The sequence below is a fragment of the Fulvia fulva genome, chromosome 2 (genome assembly GCF_020509005.1).
Source record: "Fulvia fulva chromosome 2, complete sequence".
In the NCBI taxonomy this organism is placed as follows: Eukaryota; Fungi; Ascomycota; class Dothideomycetes; order Mycosphaerellales; family Mycosphaerellaceae; genus Fulvia; species Fulvia fulva.
In genome coordinates this window covers 1,949,408-1,972,782 of record NC_063013.1, presented here as the reverse complement: position 1 = coordinate 1,972,782, position 23,375 = coordinate 1,949,408, and positions in this window count along the sequence as shown.

Here is a 23,375-nt window from a genome sequence, read left to right as displayed (position 1 = left end):
GAAGAAGGACCCAATAGGATAGCGTGTATCTATATATAGTATCGCCGGTGTTAGTATAGGTAGATGCTAGGTGTCCGGATGTTTGCCAGCCTATAGGCTAGCAAACCCTAGTCACGTGATCTAATCACATGACACACCCACACCTACATGCTTGTCCTACGGCCTATATGTTCTCAACACTATAGTCTATATAGACCTAAGAGCCTAACCTTAAGGCTTAAGGAGAGACAAGTTAATAAACCGAGGAAAAGAAGCCGTGTTTATAGGCTACTTAGAAAACACTACAAAACAATAGCTATTCTAGGATCCCGACATAAAAGCTATAAAAGCGTATAGTTACGTCGACTAGTTTAAGAATAAGAAGGGGGGGGGATATAGATCTTAGTATCACCTTTACTAACTAGCCGAGTCGAGCGCTATAGCGTAATCCTATTAGGAGGAAGCCCTTTAGGGCGAAATTTTCCGATAGGGGATTATTAGAGACACCGTTACGAAGGCTAGGAGAAAATATTAAGGCGGTTTTAATACTATCGAAGGCCGATAACGGTAGATCTATACAGAACCTACCTAAGTCATTAATACTATAGTAACCGCTATTTATATAACTTCCCCCTCCCCTAAAGGATATTAGGGAATACTAGAAGTTTAGAGATTAGGGTACTCTAATAAAAGAAAAAGAAGATGTCGTTTAGTTCGACCTATCCGAACACCTAGCGCTACCTTAGGTTATAGGTAATAAGAGGTTAAGGGGGGACGGAGATAATAACTTTAAAGAGTATAAGGCTAAACACTATAAGGCTCTTATCGCCTAGATGTTCTATCTAGACCCTATAATAAGCTAGGTAGAGGAGATTCTGAACGACGTAGAAGAATATACATTTGCTACTATTAGGTAGGCTATAGCCTATTAGTAGGAAGTGCTAATCCCAAAGTCCTATAAGGTAGCCGTAGGAGACCCCGAATAGGGACATATATAGAGAGAGGTAATCGAGAACAAACTTATTGCCTTAGTAAGTAATAACACCTAGGAAGTAGTTATACCGCTAAAGGGTACGAGTCTAATTACTTCTAGGTAGGTCTTTAATATAAAAAGAATAATTAGTAGAGCTATTAAGAAGTTTAAGGCAAGACTAGTTATAAGAGGGTTTTTATAGAAATATAGGGTTAACTTCGAAGAGACCTTTATACCTACTATTAGACATAATACTCTCCGAGTATTCATAGTAGTAGTATATAAGAGAGATCTCGAGATATACCTAGTAGATGTGAATAATGCTTTTACCTAAAGTAGCGTTCTTAAAGACATCTATATAATCCCACCCCTAGGAGTTAAAGCACCTCTAAATATAGTGTTTAAGCTCCTACGAAGCCTTTATAGGCTTAAGTAAGCAGCTAGAGACTAGAACAAGCTCTATATTACGAAGCTAGAGAAAATTAGATTTACCTAGTTCTAGGTAGATCTATACCTACTTATCTATACGGATAGAGACCTTATAGTCCTTACCTATATAGATGACATATCTATTATAGCTCCGAAGCTATTAGATGTTTAGTAGTTTAAGGCTAAGCTTAGAAAAGTACTTAAGATTAAAGATCTTAGTAAACCTACGAAGATCCTTAGAATAAGGATTATAAGAGACAGGTCCTAAGGCACTTTAAAGCTTAATTAAGGACACTATGTCTACGCTAACTTAGCTAAGATGAATATAGCTAGAGAGAAGGCTACGCTAACCTACTTACCTATAGAGAGCTACGAGCATTTAGTACCTACGGCACCTATAGATAAGAGGTGTAACAAACAGGATTACTAGAGCTATAATAGTACCTAGATGTAGCTAATAACAATAACAAGGCTAGACTTAGTATTCCCCCTTAGAAGAATTAGCTTATATGTTACTGATCTCTCGTAGTAGTATATAAAGGCTTTAAAGAAGCTCTCCCGATACCTACGGTCGTACCTAGACCTAGGTCTTATATATAGAAAGGGAGGGGGCAATCTCTAGGGATACTCGGACTCTAACTACGCTATAGACAAAGTGGATAGAGTCTCAATTCTAGGATACGTGTAGTTCCTTTATAGATCACCTATGTCCTAGATAAGTAGGAAGCAGAAGTCTGTTATAACATTAATAATAGAAGCTAAGTTTATAGCTATAAACGTAGCCGTAAAGTAGTCACAATTTCTTACTACTGTTCTTAGGGAAATAGGGTGCCTAGAACTAGTAGGAAAGAGCTCTTTCTAGCCGAGTATAAGGGTAAGTAAGGGCACTATTAACGAGCTAAGGCTAGTCAAGCTTATAGGTAATAACTAAGCCGCTTTAACACTTATTAAAGATGCCTATATATATAAAAGGTCAAAGTATATTGATGTTATATACAGGGAGGCATACCAACAGAAGAAAGCTATAATACGAAGGGAGAAAGCAGTCGGCTAGAGGGCTACAGTAGAAGAAATCGCCGGCAAGCTAGAGAGGATGTAGAAGCTAGCAAAATGGGCCCGACAGGACCCTACACAGGGCCCCTCCTTCTCTATCCTAGCGCTACAATCGCCTAGTGGCCCGGTTAGCGACCCCGAGGCCAAGGCGCGTCTACTAGCTAGCAAGTTCTTCCCGCCCCTAGTCGAGGCTAATCTAAGCGACATAAACAGCTCTACTCCCCTAGCCCCTAGCATCGCGGTCTAATAGGAGGTGTCCGAGGGAGAAGTTGCCGCTGTACTAAGGAAGTTGCCGGCGAAGAAAGCCCCGGGGCCGGATAGGATCCTAAACGAGCTACTAAAGAAGTGTAGAGATCAACTAGCCCTAGTAGTTACAGCGATCTTTAACGCCTGCCTACAGACCGGATACCACCCGATAGCTTTTAAACAATCGACGACAGTGGTCCTACGTAAGCCGTAGAAGGAAGACTATACGTAGGTGAAGTCGTACCGCCCAATTGCGCTCCTTAACACTCTTAGGAAGGCGCTTAAGAAGCTAGTTATAACGAGACTCTCCGAGGCGGTAGAGGAACACTCCCTACTCCCGGACACCTAGATAGGTACGCGCCTATAGCGATCGACGCTATCCGCGATAGAACTTATCACCTCTTAGGTAAAGGCTATCTAGTATAAGAATAGGGACAAGGTGGCTTCCTTACTTAGCCTAGACATATCGGGAGCCTTCGACTACGTATTATACCCGCGGCTACTCTATATCCTAAGGTCGAAAGGACTCCCTAAGTGGCTTGTCAACTTCGTACGGTCCTACCTCTAAAACCGTAGTACGTCGATCCTAGTCGGCTAGTATAGAAGCCTATTTTAAGTAGTCTATACTAGAATCCCGTAAGGCTTAACGCTAGTACCTATTCTGTTCCTCTTCTTTATAGCGACGCTACTCCTAGCCCTAGAATCCTAGAACACCGCTACGAGCGGCTTCGTAGACGACATAAACATCCTAGCGTAGTCTTCCTCGACTAAGGAGAACTATAGGCTACTAGAAGAGAAGTATAAGATCTACGAGGACTAGGCTAGGAGGCACGGGGCTCGGTTTGCCCTAGAAAAGTACAATCTAATACACTTTACGCGCCGGCTACGGTTCTATAATATATAAGCTTCTATCTAGATATAGGGATATACGACTAACCCGGCAAATTAGCTTAGAATCCTCGGACTATAGGTAGACCCGGCGCTACGGTAGAGGAAGTACGTATAGGCAATATTACGGAAAGCTAAACAGAATATAGCATCATACTAGAGGCTCACTACGTCTATATAGGGGGCGGACTTCCGGTAGTTACGACTTCTATATACGGCTATTATACGGCCAGTCCTTACCTATAGTAGCTAAGTATAGTCCTTAGGCGAGAGGGCCTACCTATCGAAGGGACTCGTCGCGCCGCTAGCGAAGATCTAAAACTAATGCCTAAGGAAGGTCACCGGGGTATATAAGTCGATACTAACGAGGATACTTAAGTACGAGACCGCTATACCGCCGATCGACCTATACATCTAGGGACTACGGACCTCCTACTTAGGCAAGTCGGCACAGCACCTAGTATAGAAGGTCATCGCTAGTGTAGTCGTAAGGGCCCGCGAATCAGTACTAGCGTATAAGGGCATTCGACCCGGAAACGAGCCGAACTACCGGGTAAGGGACGAACAGCTAGTAACACAATAGGAAGGTGAGAAATCGTTTATAGAGCAACTATAGAAAGAGAGGTGGAACAACTAGGTTGTAGGGTATAGTGGACGCCCTTAGCTAGCGGGACAACCTAAGGAATGGTCAGCTACAAAATCCGCGGTCAAGCACCCCCCGAAGCTCATCTACTACCGCCTTACGAGGGCATAGAGTAGTATAGCAACCTAACTACGAAGCGAACACATCGGCCTCTAGGGGTACCTATTATAGAGGAAGGTTCTAGGATACACGAATACTAGCTGCCCCTACGGCTATCGCTCCTAGAACGTACGGTACGTACTCCTCGTCTATCCGAGGTAGTCGCTAGGAAGGGGGGAGTAGATAGTAAAGGCGAGGAACCGGACGATTAGGGCACTTCTTAATAACGCTAAGGACCTACGGCGCATTACGAACTAGATACTAGAGAAGGGCTAGCTAGAATAGTACCGCCTAGTAGGAGTAGTATAGGAAGAGAGGATACGACGTAGCGCGACGAGACCGGCTAGGAGCGGGGGCTAACGGGGTAGTGACATAGACTACGTACGTTTAGAGGGAAAGCTAAACTAGACAAGGAGTAGTCGGGGGCGGGAAGGGTTTTCACCTATTCGGGTTTCCCTTTGTATATAACAATAGATATATACCTATATAGGCCGGATAGGGTCCTAGAATAGGGGAATGACAAATCTATCTATCTATCTATATTGATGTTATATATAACTATATTAGACATCTCTAGTGGTAGAAGAAGATTGTAGTAGACTACTACTATATAAAGGACATAGCTACTAATAGGTTAATAAAGCCCCTTAATAGCTAGTAGTTCTAAAACTTTATAAGGTAGCTCTAGCTTACGTAAAGGGATTATAGGAGACTATATAGCCTAAGTAGGAGTGTTAAGAACATGTAGGCCGTAGGACAAGTATATAGGTATAGGGAATTAATCGAGAGACTTACTACGTTAACCTAGGGGGCGACCTTTATAAAGGCCTAGACTATATATAAGGCTGAAAAATGGCGACGACGACGGCAGTAGACGACCGAGAGCAAGGGGGAGACGAGTGGAGGACGCTCTGCAAGAAGGCGGAAGAGATGGTAGCGGCAGAAGAAGGGAGGTTTCCGGAGAGAGCACTGAAAGGAGTAATGAGCGAACTGCTCGGGGGACTGAAGGCGCTCAAACGACAAACAAGCACTACGATCAACATGGCAATCGAGGCAGCAATACGAAACGCAAGAAACAACCCTCAAAGAGACCCGAGACAGACCTAGGGCCTAACGACCTGGGCAACAATCGCGAGCCAACCCACCCCCCCTCAAAGCATAGTACTACGAGTCCATATTACGGACTAGAAAGAGAAGGAAGAGATAGGAAAGATGACCGGGAGGGAGATAGTCGAGAAGATCGGAGTAAAGGGAATAGTAGGGGCAAGGGCAGACAACAAAGGGGTCAAGCTGTTTACAGCACACGTATAGGACAAGAAGGCCCTCGAAATAAACAAGGAGTGGACACTGAAGATCGGGAGCACAGCGAAAGTCTCCTATCAACAGTACATGGTAATTGCGCATAGGGTCCCACGAACCTTTGATACACAAAGGGATACACCAAACCTCCAGAGGCAAAACTAGGTAATAGCACTAGGACTACAGATCACAAAGACAGCGTGGGTCAAGAAGAAGATAGAGGAGGGCAAGAGGGCCTCCTCGCTGATCTTATGGGTTGCAACACCAGAGCAAGCGAACAAGGTCTTAGACCAAGGGTTGTACTGGGACTTTGAGAGGCTGGATGTAGAAATCCATTAGAGCAACCACAGAATCCTTCAATGTTTCAACTGTCAACAGTACGGACATATTGCCCCAAAGTGTAGCAAAGCCACACCAGTCTGCTCACACTGTGCTGGTGATCACGCGACCCAAGAGTGCCAAAAACGGAAGGAGGACACAAGATGCGCAGCATGTGGGAGAAAACACCCGGCATGGTCAAACCAATGCCCAGTTAGACTATCAGCCCAGTGGAGAGCGCGGGAAGCAAGGGTAACAACACCAACCAGGTTCCTAGTAGGTGAACAGAAACAACCAGAGAGAACCACCCACCCGAATAAGAGACCCCGGCCATAAGAGGAGCCACAAATAGTGCTAGCAATAGGGAGACCAACGTTCTTATACAAGGCAGCGCAGAGCAATGGACAAATGAGAATCAACCAAATGATAGGGAGCCAACCCCAAAGGGAAGAACAGGAGGAGGGACGGGAAAACCAACAGCAAGACCAACAGCAAGACCAAACGGACCCAGACACAAACATGTCCTGATGCCTCACACTAACAGACTATCAATCATTTAGTATAATGTGAACAGAAGCAAAGACAAGGTCCAAAGGAGCTTTCTACAAGCCTTAGACCCGGAGGAACACCACATTATAGCAATACAGGAACTAGGGATCAACCCACACTCTAGGATTCCATCAACTGTACGAGACCCGAGATACCACGTAGTAATAAACAGAACCGAGGGAGTCCCACGAACTTGTATCTATGTCAGTAAGAAGGTACTAGCAGAGGACTGGCAGGCCTGGCCGAGAACCGACAGGGATATCACCACAGTGCAGCTCAAAACAACTCAAGGCCAAGTCCTGATCCATAGCGTATACAACCCACCTCTAGAGTCCAGAAGCAGCACACAACTACACACGCTAGGAAGGCTCCCGGAAGCAATGGACCAACAAAACCACAACATCGTGATAGGAGATTTCAACCTCCATCACCCAAAGTAGGGATCGGACTTCACCCCAGCACACCACTTCTTAGCAGGGAGGCTCATTGGTTAGATGGAAACAGCCCAAATGGACTTGATCACGCCAAAGGGAACAGAAACTTGGGCTAGAAACAACAGTTCTAGCACGCTAGACCTATGCTTCATGTCCCACGCCTTAACACGACGGGTAGAAAGCTGCACAGTCAATGACCAACTAGAGTCCTCATCAGACCACTATCCAATCCAAACCGACATCCAACTCACAGTTGAGGAGGAGAGGGAACCTGAGAGGAGGCTCTGCTAGAAGCAGGCCGAGTGGACACTAGTACAGCAGCGGCTAGAAGGCGAACTAGAACAGGTGAACATTGACAACATACACACAACGGAGGGGATTGACCAAGCAGTGGAGCAGCTGATAGAAGCTATGCAAAGGGCAGCCCAGGCCCATATACCTGAGAAGAGATGGTCGCTATACCAGAAGCTATACTGGACACCAGAGTGCACAGCCAAAGTCAAGGAGGCAAGGAGAGCAAGAAGGAGATGGGAGCAACGACGCACCTAAGCAAACTAGGAAGCCTATAACAACGCGTGCAAAGCAAAGAAGGCGCAGATCAGAAGAGACAAGACGCAGGAGTAGAGGTCAACTGTAGGGATGATCACAGAACACCCGGAACAAATCTAGAGACTAGCAGAATGGGCCAGGAAACCAGACGAGGAACGAAACTCCCCGCCCTAGTTTCCCTCAATACAGGACCAAGACGGGGAAACGCAAACCACTCCGATAGGGAAAGCGAAAGCATTCGCAGACCACTTCTTCGGGACTTAGGTAGAGGCAGACCTAAGCAATATCCCAGGAACACACATTCCTCCGCCAAGGGAGGCTAACTAGCAAGTGTCTGCTATAGAGATCGGAAACATTATCAAGAAACTGAAGGGCAACAAAGCCCCAGGCCCAGACAAGATCCCTAACTGTTACCTAAAAGCTAGCAGCAGCCTTATCACTCCAGTGCTTACGCCAATCTTTACCCAGTGCATGAAGCAGGGGTATTGCCCAAAGGCCTTTAGGCAATCACTGACTTGCGTCCTAAGGAAACCCCAAAAGGAAGACTATACTAAGTTGAAGTCATACAGACCAATTGCGTTGCTGAACACACTAGGGAAGCTCCTAGAGAAGGTCGTGGCTATAAGGCTCACCGGAATAGTAGAAGAACACAACCTCCTCCCGGCAACGCAAATGGGGGGGAGACAAAAGAGATCTACCCTCACAGCAGTCGAACTGATCACAGAGCAAATCAGACACATCTGGCACTATGGCAACAACAAGGTAGCCTCACTGCTTTCACTAGACATATCAGGGGCTTTCGACAATGTGTCCTACGTAAGGCTCCTACACATCCTTAGAATGAAAAGCATCCTAGCCTGGATAGTACACTTTGTGCAGTCATTCCTTAAGGACAGAACAACCCAGATCCTCCTAGGGTCCTTCAAAGCCCCGCAGACCCTAATTGCGAACACGGGCATCCCACAGGGCTCTACACTCTCCCCAATTCTGTTCCTCCTCTTTATGGCCGACCTGACCCCACTCCTAGAAACAGCAAACACCTTAGCATCGGGGTTCGTGGATGACACAAATATCCTAGCGTGGTCGGGGTCCACAGAGGAAAACTGCGCACTCCTAGAGGAGAGACATAGACAATGCGAAAAGTGGGCAAGAGAGCATAGGGCAAAATTCGCACCGGACAAGTACCAACTTATCCATTTTAGCAAGGCAAAGACAAAACACAACTTGGCAGCACCAGTAAAAATCCAGGGGTTCGAGACCTATCCTACAAGGGAACTCAGAGTCCTTGGGATATGGCTAGACCCGAAACTCAGCTGGGGACCACAAGTGAAGAAGGCGCAAGCGAGAGCGGACACCAACAGACAATCAATCGAGAGACTCACTGCGTCAACCTGGGGGGCGACCTTCACAAAGGCCCAGACCATGTACAAGGCCATTGTCAAGCCCGCAATGCTATATGGAGCAGCAATTTGGGCAGCGGAAAAACACATCCCGAAGAGAATTGAGGACCCCCTCAACAGAGCGCAGGCAGCCTGCCTAAAGAGAGTACTAGGGGCATACAAGTCAACCCCTCACAGGACAATGGAAATGGAATCAGGTACAGCCCCCATCAGGGAGTACCTCCAGGGCATGAGGTGTCAATACGCAGAGAAGACATCAGCATACCCAGCCTAGGGAACTATCTAAGCAGCTACTCAAAGGATAAGAACCCAGTGGGAGAGGAGGAGAAGACCCAACCGGCCACACATGACCCCACAGAAGGAAGCAGACCTAAAAACATCACAGGAAATCCTAGCAGCCCTTGAACAGAGAGAAGCTCTGAGGGAGCAAGCTAACACAGGGGACAAAGGGAAAAAGAAGCAAAGCCAAGCAGAAAGGATCGCAGGTCACCTATGGGAAACGCGTTGGAACCAAAAACCGGTGAGGCCAGGAGCCCCACTAGCGGCCAGGACCTTCGGGAGGTATAACTACCTTATCTATAAAGACCTGAAGAGGGCGGAAGCAAGCATAGCTATCCAGATTCGCTCTGAGCACATTGGGCTAAGAGCATACTTGCACCAAAGAAGAGTCCCAGGATACGATTCCAAACGTTGCCCCTATGGCTACCTATCCCAAAACCCGGAGCACATGGTGCTGAACTGTACTAAGTGGGTAAAAGGGAGAAGCCAGTGGAGGGCGAAGGCAAGAGACAGGCAATACCAGGCCATCATCCAGGACAGACAAGATATAAGGAGAGTGACAAGATGGATCCTTAACGAGGACTACCTAGAGCAATTCTCCCTAGCAGTAGAAACGGAAAGGTGGATAGAGAGGAGGGAGAGAGAGAGAAGAGCCGGGGAAACAGAAGGGAGAAAGGGAATCGAGAGGAGGACATCACCAGGGTTACGGGCAAGGTAGTCATAGGGTAACAACCATGACACTAGCGTACCCTGAAGGAAGGAGAACGAAAGGACAAGACAGGAAAGAACGAGGAGGGCAAAGACGAGGAGGTTTTCATCCGTTAATCGGGTTTCCTACCTACACAAATAGACCTAAATAGCGAGAGACCTGCATAGGCCATAGGGCACTAAAACAGGCGAATGAATAATCTATCTATCTATATAGGTATAGGTGTGTTATATAACTAGATCACGTGACTAGGGTTTACTAGCCTATAGGCTAGTAAATATCCGGACACCTAGTATCTACCTATACTACTAATACTAGCGATACTATATATAGATATACGCTATCCTATTAGGTCCTTCTTCGTCTTTTATGTGATCCGCCGTCTTCTACTACTACGTAACTCGTACCTATTTAATAGTTATAAGAATTTATAAATCGGGTATATAAAGATAAGAGAGAGTAGACCTGTCTATTCTATTCCCTTACTTATACTATATCCTACTTACGCGGTCCGGGTATATACTATCGCTAAGGATCGAGTTAAGCTAGTTCTAAAGTTCTAGGTTCTAAGGGTCTCCGATAAGTAACTCGGCTAAGATAGAGGGCGTATAATATAGGTGCTACTATTACTAAGTAGCGGCGGTAGGTCGTATACTTAAAGGCCGTAGGGGATGGCGTCGAGAGGCCTCGTCGGCGTTCTCTATTATCGCGAATTAATCGTACGGTCTAGTACTATCGTACTATCTCGGGCGGTCTCGATATTATACGTAGAGGTCAGCTCTCTACTCGTAGGTAGGCGTAACTAACTATTACGGGCGAGGGTACTATAGTAGGGTCGGGCAAGGATATAGATAGATAGATAGATTTGTTATTCCCCTGTTCTAGGACCCTATCCGGCCTATATAGGTATATATCTATTGTTATATACAAAGGGAAACCCGAATAGGTAACAACCCTTCCCGCCCCCGACTACTCCTTATCTAGTTTAGCTTTCCCTCTAAACGTACGTAGTCTATGTCACTACCCCGTTAGCCCCCGCTCCTAGCCGGTCTCGTCGCGCTACGTCGTATCCTCTCTTCCTATACTACTCCTACTAGGCGGTACTGTTCTAGCTAGCCCTTCTCTAGTATCTAGTTCGTAATACGCCGTAGGTCCTTAGCGTTGTTAAGAAGTGCCCTAATCGTCCGGTTCCTCGCCTTTACTATCTACTCCCCCCTTCCTAGCGACCACCTCGGACAGACGAGGAGTACGTACCGTACGTTCTAGGAGCGATAGCCGTAGGGGTAGCTAGTATTCGTATATCCTAGAACCTTCCTCTCTAATAGGTACCCCTAGAGGCCGATGTGTTCGCTTCGTAGTTAGGTTACTATACTACTCTATACCCTCGTAAGGCGGTAGTAGATAAGCTTCGGGGGGTACTTGACCGCGGATTTCGTAGCTAACTATTCCTTAGGTTGTCCCGCTAGCTAAGGGCGTCTACTATACCCTATAACCTAGTTGTTCTACCTCTCTTTCTATAGTTACTCTATAAACGATTTCTTACCTTCCTATTATATTACTAGCTATTCGTCCCTTACCCGGTAGTTCGGCTCGTTTCCGGGTCGAATGCCCTTATACGCTAGTACTAATTCGCGGGCCCTTACGACTATACTAGCGATAACCTTCTATACTAGGTACTTTGCCGACTTGCCTAAGTAGGAGGTCCGTAGTCCCTAGATATATAGGTCGATCGGCGGTATAGCGGTCTCGTACTTAAGTATCCTCGTTAGTATCGACTTATATACCCCGGTGACCTTCCTTAGGCATTAGTTTTGGATCTTCGCTAGCGGCGCGACGAGTCCCTTCGATAGGTAGGCCCTCTCGCCTAAGGACTACACTTAGCTACTATAGGTAAGGACTGGCCGTATAATAGCCGTATATAGAAGTCGTGACTACCGGAAGTCCGCCCCCTATATAGACGTAGTGAGCCTCTAGTATAATACTATATTCTGTTTAGCTTTCCGTAATATTACCTATACGTACTTCCTCTACCGTAGCGCCGGGTCTACCTATAGTCCGAGGATTCTAAGCTAATTTGCCGGGTTAGTCGTATGTCCCTATATCTAGATAGAAGCTTATATATTATAGAACCGTAGCCGGCGCGTAAAGTGTATTAGATTGTACTTTTCTAGGGCAAACCGAGCCCCGTACCTCCTAGCCTAGTCCTCGTAGATCTTATGCTTCTCTTCTAGTAGCCTATAGTTCTCCTTAGTCGAGGAAGACTACGCTAGGATGTTTATGTCGTCTACGAAGCCGCTCGTAGCGGTGTTCTAGGATTCTAGGGCTAGGAGTAGCGTCGCTATAAAGAAGAGGAACAGAATAGGTACTAGCGTTAAGCCTTACGGGATTCTAGTATAGACTACTTAAAATGGGCTTCTATACTAGCCGACTAGGATCGACGTACTACGGTTTTAGAGGTAGGACCGTACGAAGTTGACAAGCCACTTAGGGAGTCCTTTCGACCTTAGGATATAGAGTAGCCGCGGGTATAATACGTAGTCGAAGGCTCCCGATATGTCTAGGCTAAGTAAGGAAGCCACCTTGTCCCTATTCTTATACTAGATAGCCTTTACCTAAGAGGTGATAAGTTCTATCGCGGATAGTATCGATCGCTATAGGCGCGTACCTATCTAGGTGTCCGGGAGTAGGGAGTGTTCCTCTACCGCCTCGGAGAGTCTCGTTATAACTAGCTTCTTAAGCGCCTTCCTAAGAGTATTAAGGAGCGTAATTAGGCGGTACGACTTTACCTACGTATAGTCTTCCTTCTACGGCTTACGTAGGACCACTATCGTCGATTATTTAAAAGCTATCGGGTAGTATCCGGTCTGTAGGTAGGCGTTAAAGATCGCTATAACTACTAAAGCTAGTTGATCTCTACACTTCTTTAGTAGCTCGTTTAGGATCCTATCCGGGCCCGGGGCTTTCTTCGCCGGTAACTTCCTTAGTATAGCGGTAACTTCTCCCTCGGACACCTCTTATTAGACCGCGATACTAGGGGCTAGAGGAGTAGAGCTATTTATGTCGCTTAGATTAGCCTCGACTAGGGGCGGGAAGAACTTACTAGCTAGTAGACGCGCCTTAGCCTCGGGGTTGCTAACCGGGCTACTAGGCGATTATAGCGCTAGGATAGAGAAGGAGGGGCCCTATATAGGGTCCTATCGGGCCTATTTCGCTAGCTTCTATATCCTCTCTAGCTTCCCGGCGATTTCTTCTACTATAGCCCTCTAGCCGACTGCTTTCTCCCTCCGTATTATAGCTTTCTTCTATTAGTATGCCTCCCTATATACGTTCTAGGCCTCCTCGCTATAGCTACTCGTCTATACCCGGCGGGCTCTCCTTGCTTCTCTTACTACCGTAGTGTACTCCGGCGTCTAGTATAGTTTAGACTATATCGTTAGTTAGGTAAGCGGAACGTAAAGTAAGGTCGCTTTTCTTATTTCGTCTATTAACCCCTAGACTGCTTCGTCTATCTCGTCTTTACTATTGTATTACTACTACGCGATCTAGACTAGCCTCTTAGAGTTATCGAGATACGCCTAGATATTAGCCTAGTAGGCCTTTCCCTAGTTTAGCTTAGGGGTTCTCGCTAGTATACGTTATATCTATATCGTAATAGAGGTCCTAACTAGTATATAGTCTAACGACGCCTCGAGTTTATATTCGATCCTATAGTAGGTTACCGTATAGTAGTAGCTATCTAAGATCTAGGAGAGGTCGATCGTGCCTTAGAGTCCCCCTCTCTTCTAGGTGCCTAGGTCCTTCGGGGTATTAAGGGCAATTACGTTACTCGCTATTAAGTCGAGTACTTCGTCGGCTATAGGGTACGGCTATATAAGGCTTTCCTAGGAAGGGTAGTATATATTAAAGTCTCCTACTACGATGTGGCACCCTTGTCTCTTAAGCGCACTATCTAGGTGTCTATAGACCCCTAGGTCGCGGCTAGACCTCGAGGCTAGCGGTTGTATATATAGGTTGTGTATCTAGGTGCTACCTACGTAGAGGGAGGTAATATCGCCCCCGCCTTCTTCGTCTACGTAGTACACTACCTCCCAGTCGGATTCTAGTATGTCCTTGCTAACATAGAAGCACGTACGGGTTCTACCGTCGCCTCGTAGGCATATCGTATAGCCTAGTGACTTGTAGGTCGTTAGTCTCTTATAGTACGGGTTAATCTATAGCTCCTAGATTATAAGGACGTAGTAGACGCGCGGGTCCGCCTCGTGTAGGAAATGGTTCTAGACTATATCCTTACTATAGTTAACGTTATACTAGATAATACTAAGCGTGTCGAGGCTAGTTATCGGCATCGACAATTATTTCCTCTATATCGTCCTATGTCCTACTACCCTATACGTCCTAGTCTACGCCTATCGGCTATATACTAAAGGGGAGCCGGGCCTAGTTAGATTCCCTCGCCGTAGCTAGTAGAGTACGTAGCCTCCCGTACGCCCTAGGTTATATATCCTTTATATCGTTCTCGGCCCTAGGGCGCTTATACCCGACCGCCGCTAGTTAGTTCCGGTATAGGCTAGCCTTACGGTCGCCGTAGAATCTTAGGGCGACGGTTCTGTTTATAATTGCCTTGTTTTTCGCTAGTTTCCGCTATAGGCATTCCGTACTATACGATAGGTAGTACCCCGGACAGTTCGCGTACCGTCTCGTAGTCGATATATAGTCCCTAGATATATAGTCTCCTATATAGTTCGAGTAGGCCTACTTATTTATACACGTATAGGTTTAGTGTCTATACTATTAGCATTTGAAGCATTAGAGGACACGAAAGGATAAGGAGTGCTTTTCTACTATCTTAAGGCTATATTACTAGACTCGGCCTTGTTCTATCGCTAGATCCGCCGCTTTCGCGTCTTATAGCTATACTATTAACGCCGAGGCCTTCTTGCCTTCGAGCCGTTTCCTATAGAGCCAAGTCGCCTTCTAGATTAGAGAGTTAAGCGTGACCGGGTTGTCCTCTTAGAGAGCGCGTAGGTGACCCTAGTTAGTTAGGTCAAACTCCTTAGGTATATCGTAGACTAGGATCGTAAATTGTTTCGTTAAGACCTTCGCTAATACCGTAACCTTAGATGCCTACTATAGCTATGCCTCTAGGTGCCTCCTAGTAGTAGTAGAGCTAGTATAGATCTATAGAGTGCCGTTAGACTATTAGTTCACTACGACTACCCCTAGTTAGTTAATTCGTTAGGCGAGCTCCTTGTTCGATAGCTTCGTAACTTCGGCCTAGTCTTCCTTTACTATAATACGGATCGTAACTATATCGTACGTTAGGCGGGGGCCTAGTATCGATACCGCGACCGATATCTAGCTATAGGGGTGTTGATTCCGGGTGGCCTTACTAATCGCCTAGGACGTCGTCCTTATTTCTTATTGCTCTCGGTAATACGATAGTATAAGCGCCGTACGTAGCTAAGTAATCATTACCTATAGAGACCGGTAAGGGAGCTGATCGTTAGTTTCTATACTTTTTACGTCCTCTATAAGTTGCTACTAGTTGTCTTAGGGGGGCTTCGCCTATAGGGCCGTAGGCGCCGTTAGTACCGTAGCCTAGGCTACTATTGCCTAGGAGTTGCCTAATGTCGCTAGGCACCTCCGCGGCGTTTAGAGCTAAAGAAATAGGGTGAAGAGAGCTTTAAGCTATCTAGATTGAATAAGGTAGAACTCCCTTAGTCCTAGGGGTAGTGGCCTGCTTTATATATCGTTAGAATGGCCTTAATAAGAGCTTTCGAATGTGTCGTGTTTTAGGGGGGGGCGAATATAGTCACCTCTTATTTAATTATATATAAGATGTTACTAGGATATAATACTTAATATCGACCTAGACCTTAACGTTATATTTAAGATAGATAAGACGGAGGTAAAGAAGTTTAGCGGTAATAGGAATAATGATAACACGCCTATCGGGCTAACGTTCGAGGTGTAGTAGAATACCTTAGAAACTAAGCTATAGAATACTACGTTCCGTACCTCGAAGGCTACGTTAAAGTTCGTATATAACTATACTAAGGGTAGCGCGTTTTAATTAATCGGACCTTAAATCCCGTCCCTTACTAGCGTAAAGGGCGACCGTATATATAAGACACTTAATAAGCTTATAGAGGACTTACGTAAGCGCTATAGTAAGCGTAACGTAAAGGCTCGCGTACGCGACGATATAGCCGCCTTAAAGTAAGTAGATAGACGTAACGACTCCTTTACCGAGTTTAACGTCTTATTTAGAAAGAGTACAAACATTATATAGCTTTACTACGATTAAGAGGACTATATCGATATACTTAAGCGTAAGCTTAATTACCGGTACCTCTAGAAGTTTATCTCTAAGGACCTATAGATAATCAAAGCTATAGAAGATTACTTATATCGAGCTAAGGAGGATTTCCGCCTAGTCGATATACTATACCCGAGAAAGTAGCCTACTAAGAAGGATAATAAGAAGGATAGTAAGAAGGACGAGAAGACCGACCTACCTACCGTCGGTTCTAGTAATAATAACGGAGGTAGTAGCGGTAGCGGAGGACGCTCTCGACGTACCCGTAAGGCGTAGGCAGATTATAGCGAAGTTAGTATATAGGCCGCTAATATCGGTCCTCTCGATAACGCTAAGAACACTCGATATATAAACGAAGGCCGCTATAAGAAGTGTCGTAAGACCGGACACCGCCTTACTAATCGAGTATATAAGCTCTTCGACTACGAGATACTACCCCGTCTACCTACTCTATAATAGCGGGGAAATGGTTAGGCTAGTACTTAAGCGTAGTAATTGTTAGGCCTCTTAGAAGTCTAAAAGAACTAGAGCTACTACCGCTACTAGGTAAAGGGCTAAGGATATCTTCGCGTCCCTTAAGAACAATTCGAAAGGAATAAGAATAGTAACCTAAGGTAGTAATATACTTAGTAATGCCTAGTATAGCGAATAGTATCAAATCTTAGTCGTTCTTTAATATTAGTACTAACTCTAAGTTTATAGACCGAATATATACGTATAATAACAATTTTAAGGTTCATTTATTACTAGAGCTTCTACTCCTTACGCTAGCGGATAGCTCTACCTTAGGAGTAGACATTACGGAATAGACAACGATAGAACTAGACCTAAATAGTTATAAGGAAGTCATAAGTACGTAGCTCGCCGACCTCGAATATAATATAGTCCTTAGTAGGCCTTAGATTATAGTATATTAGCTAGGTGTCTATTATAAATCTAGGACGCTTACCCTCGACTCGAAGCGCTATAAGGAGCTATACCTATAGGACGGTAAGCCGGTATAGGTACAGTCAGTTTATAATAAAGGAAAGTAGCCTATATAGACGTATTAAACCTTCCGTCCGGTAGTAACTATAGAGGATAAACCGAAGCCCCGTCTCTATACTAGACTGCCCTTACTAGTAGACGGAAGAGACACTATTAAGAAGCTATATAGGCGCTCCTGAGGAAAGGACCGGAGAACGCCGGTAGAAGTAACCGTATCTATAATACCGGATAATTAGTTACTAGACATCCTAGAAGTAGGAGTAGGAGCTTTTATAATATATATAAGACGAAAGGGTACTTAAGTCTACCTTATATATATCCGAGAAAAGGATGAACTACTAGGATCGAAGCAAAGTACTAATCCTTTATACTAGTAGTAGATAGATCCGGGCCCTCGTTACGGGCGTATAAGATATACGCGTAAGTAGATGTTGACCAGTTCTATAAATCGCTTAATAAGGACAATATTATAGACCCGGTAGATCACCTACTACCTAAGTACCGTAAGTACGCCCGAACCTTCTCGGCTTAGGCGGTATATAAGCTACTACTATACCGACTAGGTATCAATTATAAGATCAACCTTAAGGAAGGAAGCAAGCTACCTTTTAAGTATCTATTCCGTATGTCGCCTTAGGAGGATAAAGTGATTAAGCGTTAGACGGATAGCTACCTAGCCGACTAGAAGATTCGAAGGTACGTAGGACGAGCGGATATAGCTTCGCCCGTACTTATAGTACGTAAGCCTAGTAGTAGACTTCGGGTATACGTAGACTATCGCGGCCTGAACGCTATTACGTTAAAGTCTAGATACCCTATCCCCTTAATATAAGACACGCTTAATAGGATAGCGGGTAAGAAGTGGTTTACTAAGCTCGATATGATCGCCGCCTTTAATCGTATCCGTGTTACGGAGGGTCACGAATAGAAGACCGCATTTACTACTAGATATAGACAGTTCGAGTACTTAGTAATACCGTTTGGATTATATAATACGCTAGGTACATTTTAGTCTTATATCAACGACACTCTTCGCGAGTTCCTAGATGACTTCTGCTCTATATACTTAGACGACATTCTTATCTTTAGCGACACCCGGGAAGAGTATATAGATAGATAGATAGATGATTCATTTACCCGTTATAGTGCCCTCCGGCCTATACGGGTTTATGTCTATATATATTACTGCATAAGGTAGGAAACCTGTTCCTAGGTAAAAACCTCCTCTCCTTCTCTAATAGCTTCCTTGCCATGAGTTCTCAGTTTTCCTTCCATTAGGGTGCACTAGTGTCATGGTGGTTAGCCTCTGACTACCTTGTCTGCAACCCTGGAGTTGTCCCCCTCTTCCTGCTCTCCTCCTCCTTCTTTCTCTCCTCAATTGTCAGGGCGAGAGCCTGGCCTGTGAGATGCAAGGGTGAAAGCGAGAATGCAGGTGCGAAGTGCAGATGCAAAAGGGTATGGTATGATTGCTACACAAAACAAAAGACGAAGGAAGCAAGAGAGGCCTGGGGAAGGCCAGATATTTATACGCGACCCTCGCGAGTGCGTGTCCCCGCATCAACAGGGCTAACCCGTGCGAAGCCGCGCTCAGCAGCTTTGCTCAAAACCTTATTCCAACCTGCCCTACGTTCCGAGTCTTCCACGTGCTTCTTCCAGGGTCCAGCGCAGTCGCGGGTGCTCGCGGGAGTGCCGTGAGTCACACAGTCACGAGCCGAAGTGAATCTGTCAAGGTTTGGTAGAGGGGTGAATTTGGAGGGCTGGGTCCCGTAGTGAATGTTGCGGGGCATGTGATTCTTGGCGCTCACACACCAAGCTGGACTGTCACTTCTTGACGACTTCTGAGCACTCTGAGGCTCTTCTGTCCCCACCTTCTGTACTCTCTGTGGGGAGACCATGACAGTAGCCCCCCCGAACAAAGCTGAGTTCCTACGAAGCCGTAGTAGTTCCACATATCGAGGATGTTCAGCTTCAGTACCAGGCCTAGGCCTGATGTCATGGTCGATACACCATTGGTAAGCCCCGTCGAAGAGCTCAGATTCGAAGAGCCTGCCGATGTTGACTTCTGGGCCGTCTGCGCGGGCGTGGTATTCTTCGATTGCTTGACGATTGAAGATGATATGTTGGATAGGTTCCCATGAGGTATCCCACTCAGGGCAACCTTGCCATTCGACTTCATACTTGATCGGCGGTAGTCCTTCAACGTCGTTGGGCTCTACGCGGATTCCCCGGATCTTGCGGACGGCATAGTCGTCAGAAGGTAGGTTAACAGGCTCGTCGACTTCTACTTCATCGGGAGGACCTGGCATGTCTTGGTTTTGGTTCGGGAATGGGTCCTCAGCCGACGGCCGAAGGCGTACGGGATGGAAGACGTCGTGGATCTTTATGTTCGCAGGAAGAGCTAGACGGTAGGCGTGTGAACTGATACGCTCGGTGATCTCAAAAGGACCTAGGTTCTTCCAGTTCAGCTTCTTGGAGGGGCGGTCTGTCTTGATGTTCTTGGAGTTGAGGTAGACCATATCGCCTACTTGGTAGTCGGGAGCTGGCTGGCGACGACGATTGGCTTGATCCTCGTAGATTGCTTGTGCGTACACCATCTCGTCGTGAACTTCTTCATGGATCTGTGAGAGCATAGTAGCGAACTCGTCTGCTGCTTGCTCGTTTGCGTCTTCGGTAGGCGGGAGAGGTTCTTCTGGTTCCATGCCTGTACGAGGGTGGTAACCTCTCGTAGTATAGAAGGGAGAGTAGCCAGTAGTCTCCGAGTCCCAGTTACGAGTAGCGAACTCCACCGCAGGGATATGCTGAGGCCAATCCTTCTGGTGGTAGTCGACGAAGCAACGAAGGACCTGCTCGAGGATAGCGTTCGTAATTTCGGTCTGGCCGTCGGTCTGTGGCTGAAAACTGGTCGAGAGGTTATGCTTGATGCCTAGGATAGCACACAGACGCTTCCAGAAGTGCGAGATGAACTGGGTGCCTCTGTCAGAGGTGATGCTATCCGGGAGGCCTTGAAAGCGCCAGACGAATTCGTAGAACAAGCGAGCAGTCTCCTTTGCGGTCATGCTCCAGCACGGGATCATGTACCGGTCCTTGGAGTGACGGTCCACGATCACTAGAAGGGCCTTTGCTTTCACGCCGCTGAAGGTCTTGCCGTGAGGAAGATCGGTGATAAAGTCCATAGTGATGTGCTTCCACGGACGATCAGGAGCCGGGAGAGGGTGCAAGAGACCGTGGGGACGGTGGCGGTTAGCTTTGGCTCTTCGGCAAGCAGCGCAGTTCAGCACGTAGCGGCGGACGTCCTTCCAGGAATGCGGCCACCAGTAATACCTAGCGAGGAGCTTGTGGGTCTTGGCTACGCCTGGGTGACCCCCAGAGGCGGAGTCGTGGATGATTTGAAGAATCTCAGCTCGGATATTAGAGCCTTCGGGCTGCGGTACGTAAAGCTTCTTACGGAAGTAGACGACACCTCCCTGGAGCTCGCACTCGGACAGCGAGAAGCCCGGGAATGTCCTCGCGCCAGATTCAAGGGCCTGAACTAACTCTTGGGCGTCTATGTCGGCATCGTACGCTGTTCGTACTCGTGCCATGATGCCTTCGGGCTGCTCCTCATTATCAAACCCCTCAAAGTCTGATTCGGATGAGCCGTCGGTCGTTACTGAGCCCTCTTCATCGTCGTTCAAGTCCTCAGCGTCCGAGGCGTATTCTTCAGGCTCGGATTCATCGTCACTCTCGTCAAGGTAGGCAGGAGCGAGCACGAGAGTAGCAAAGGAAGCGGCGAGCGTAGGCTGGCCGTTCGATAGGTACTCTCGAAGCTCGGAAGAGAGGTTGTGCTCTTTGATGACTTGTTGCCCTGCGATTTGCCGGCCCCCTCTTCGATCAACTGGAGAGTCACCAGGGCGGCGGGTAAGGGCGTCGGCCATCGAGTTGGCCTTGCCGGGCGTGTACGAGATCACGAAGTTGAACCGGGAGAGGAACTCGCTCCAGCGGGCCTGGCGACGATTGAGCAGCTTGCTCTTCATAAAGTAGACGAGGTTCTTATGGTCGGAGCTTACTTGGACGGGCATAGCAGAGCCTTCGAGCTCGGGGCGCCACTCTTCGAAAGCTTTGACGATGGCGAGAAGCTCCTTGTCGTAGATCTCGTAGTTACACTCCGTGGCGGTCATCTTCTTGGAGAGGAAGGCGACAGGTAACCAGGGGGATTCAGGCGAGCGGCGTTGTAGCAGGACACCGCCCACCACGCCGTCGGATGCGTCGGTCTCTACACGGGTCTCCAGTTCGAAATCGAAGTGCCGTAGAAGCGGGTTCTCAACAAACTTCGCTTTGAGCAAGTCAAAAGCCTCCTGGCATTCGTCGGTCCAGGCGAACTTCTCACCCTTGCGCGTGAGCTTCGTCAAAGGGCGTACCACGCCCGAAAATGCGTGGATGAAGCGGCGGTAGAAGTTGGCAAAGCCTAGGAAACCCTGGACCTCTTTGACGTTCGTAGGAGCATCCCATTCGACGATAGCGTCGATCTTCTCTTGGTCCATCTTGATGCCGTCTGCGGTAATGATCAAACCAAGGAACTTGACTTCGGTCTTCTCAAACTCGCACTTGTCGATGTCGAGCTGCAAGCCGGCGTCTGCGAGCTTCTGAAGGACCTTACAGACGTGCTCGCGGTGCTCCTCCTTGGTCTCGCTGTAGACTAGGATGTCGTCGATGTAGGCAGTGCAGAACTGATCGAGGAACTCCTGAAGGATGTCGTTAATGAAGTTCTGGAAGGTACTAGGCCCGTTACAAACGCCGAAGGGCATAACGAGCGACTCGAACAGCCCGTAGCGAGTACGGAAGGCTGTGAGATACTCGTGTCCTTCTGCCATTCGTAACTTGTTGAACGCAGCGATGACATCGAGCTTGGTGAAGTACTTGGCCTTAGAGAGGCGCTCGAGCGTCTCCTGAATCAACGGTATTGGGTAGCGGTTCTTCTTTGTAACAGCGTTCAAGCCTCGGTAGTCTACGCAGAAGCGTAGACCACCGCCGGGCTTCTTGACGAACATGACGGGACTGCCAGCGCTGGAACGGCTCGCTCGAATGAACCCCTTCTTTAGGTTCTCTTCGAGGTATCTCTTGAGGACGATAAGCTCTTCTCGGGACATGGAATATAACGGTCCGAACGGTGTCTCTGCACCTTCTTCTAGCTCAATCTTGTGGTCGTGAGGGCGATGAGGAGGTAGCTCGTCTGCGGCTTTAGCATCGAATACGTGGAGGATGTGGTGTGCCCAAGGAGGGACCTTCGTAGCAGGGTCGGTAGGTGTACGCTTCTTGTCGAGCTTCTCGAGGGCGATGTCGATATCGCGGAGAGAGGCGGCGAAGACTTGAGCTTTGGGCTGCTTAGCAGCAGTGGTGAAGGCAGCGGCGTTCACCTGGAAGATCTTGGTATACTCAGGACCGCGCTGAGGCGGCGGAGAAGGCGGAGGTGCCGGAGGAACTTCTGGAGGGAAGCTGACAGTAAGGGAAGTCCAGTCGATGATAGGTCGGTGTCGTCTGAACCAGGGGAGGCCGAGGATAAACTTCTGATGCGGTAGGGACGTAAGGAAGCTGGTGATCGACATACGCTTGCCTCCGAGGGTGATTGACGTGTGTACAACATGAGTAATCTTACCAGTGGTAGTCTCCGTGCCGTCAAAGAGTTCAAGGGTGCGAGGGTACTTCAGTTCCTGGGGTTCGAGGTTGAGAGAGGTCGCGAGTTTATAGTCCATAAAAGACTCGCCTAGTGCGCCAGTGTCCATGAGAGTGAGATTGGAAGAAGAGAGTTTCTTTGAGCCGATATTTACATTCGTGACGAACGGTTTGCAAGCGTGGTCCTTGCCCGTCTCGTCGTACAGGTCTAGCTGTGCTGTATTGATCCTCAACTTCTTTCCTCTCTTCACTTTCGGTAAACGTTGTTCTTGGTCTTCATCGCGTCGATGAGGAAGACCTAGGCTTTTTCCTGCTCAGCGGGAGCAGCAGGAGCAGGCTCGATAGCGCCGACAGCGCCGCGAACCGGGTTGCGGGCGTTACGGGCAGCGAGCTGCGGACAGTTGGCTGCGATGTGGCCTGGACCGCCGCAGTAGGTGCAGAGTCCGGCCTGGCGACGGCGAAGCTTCTCTTCGGGAGTGAGCTTACCGTTGACGAGGCCCTGGACTCGAGGGACGGCGGCACCAGCGCTGAGATCCATAGCGTCACCTACAGAGACGGGAGGGAGAGCCGTAG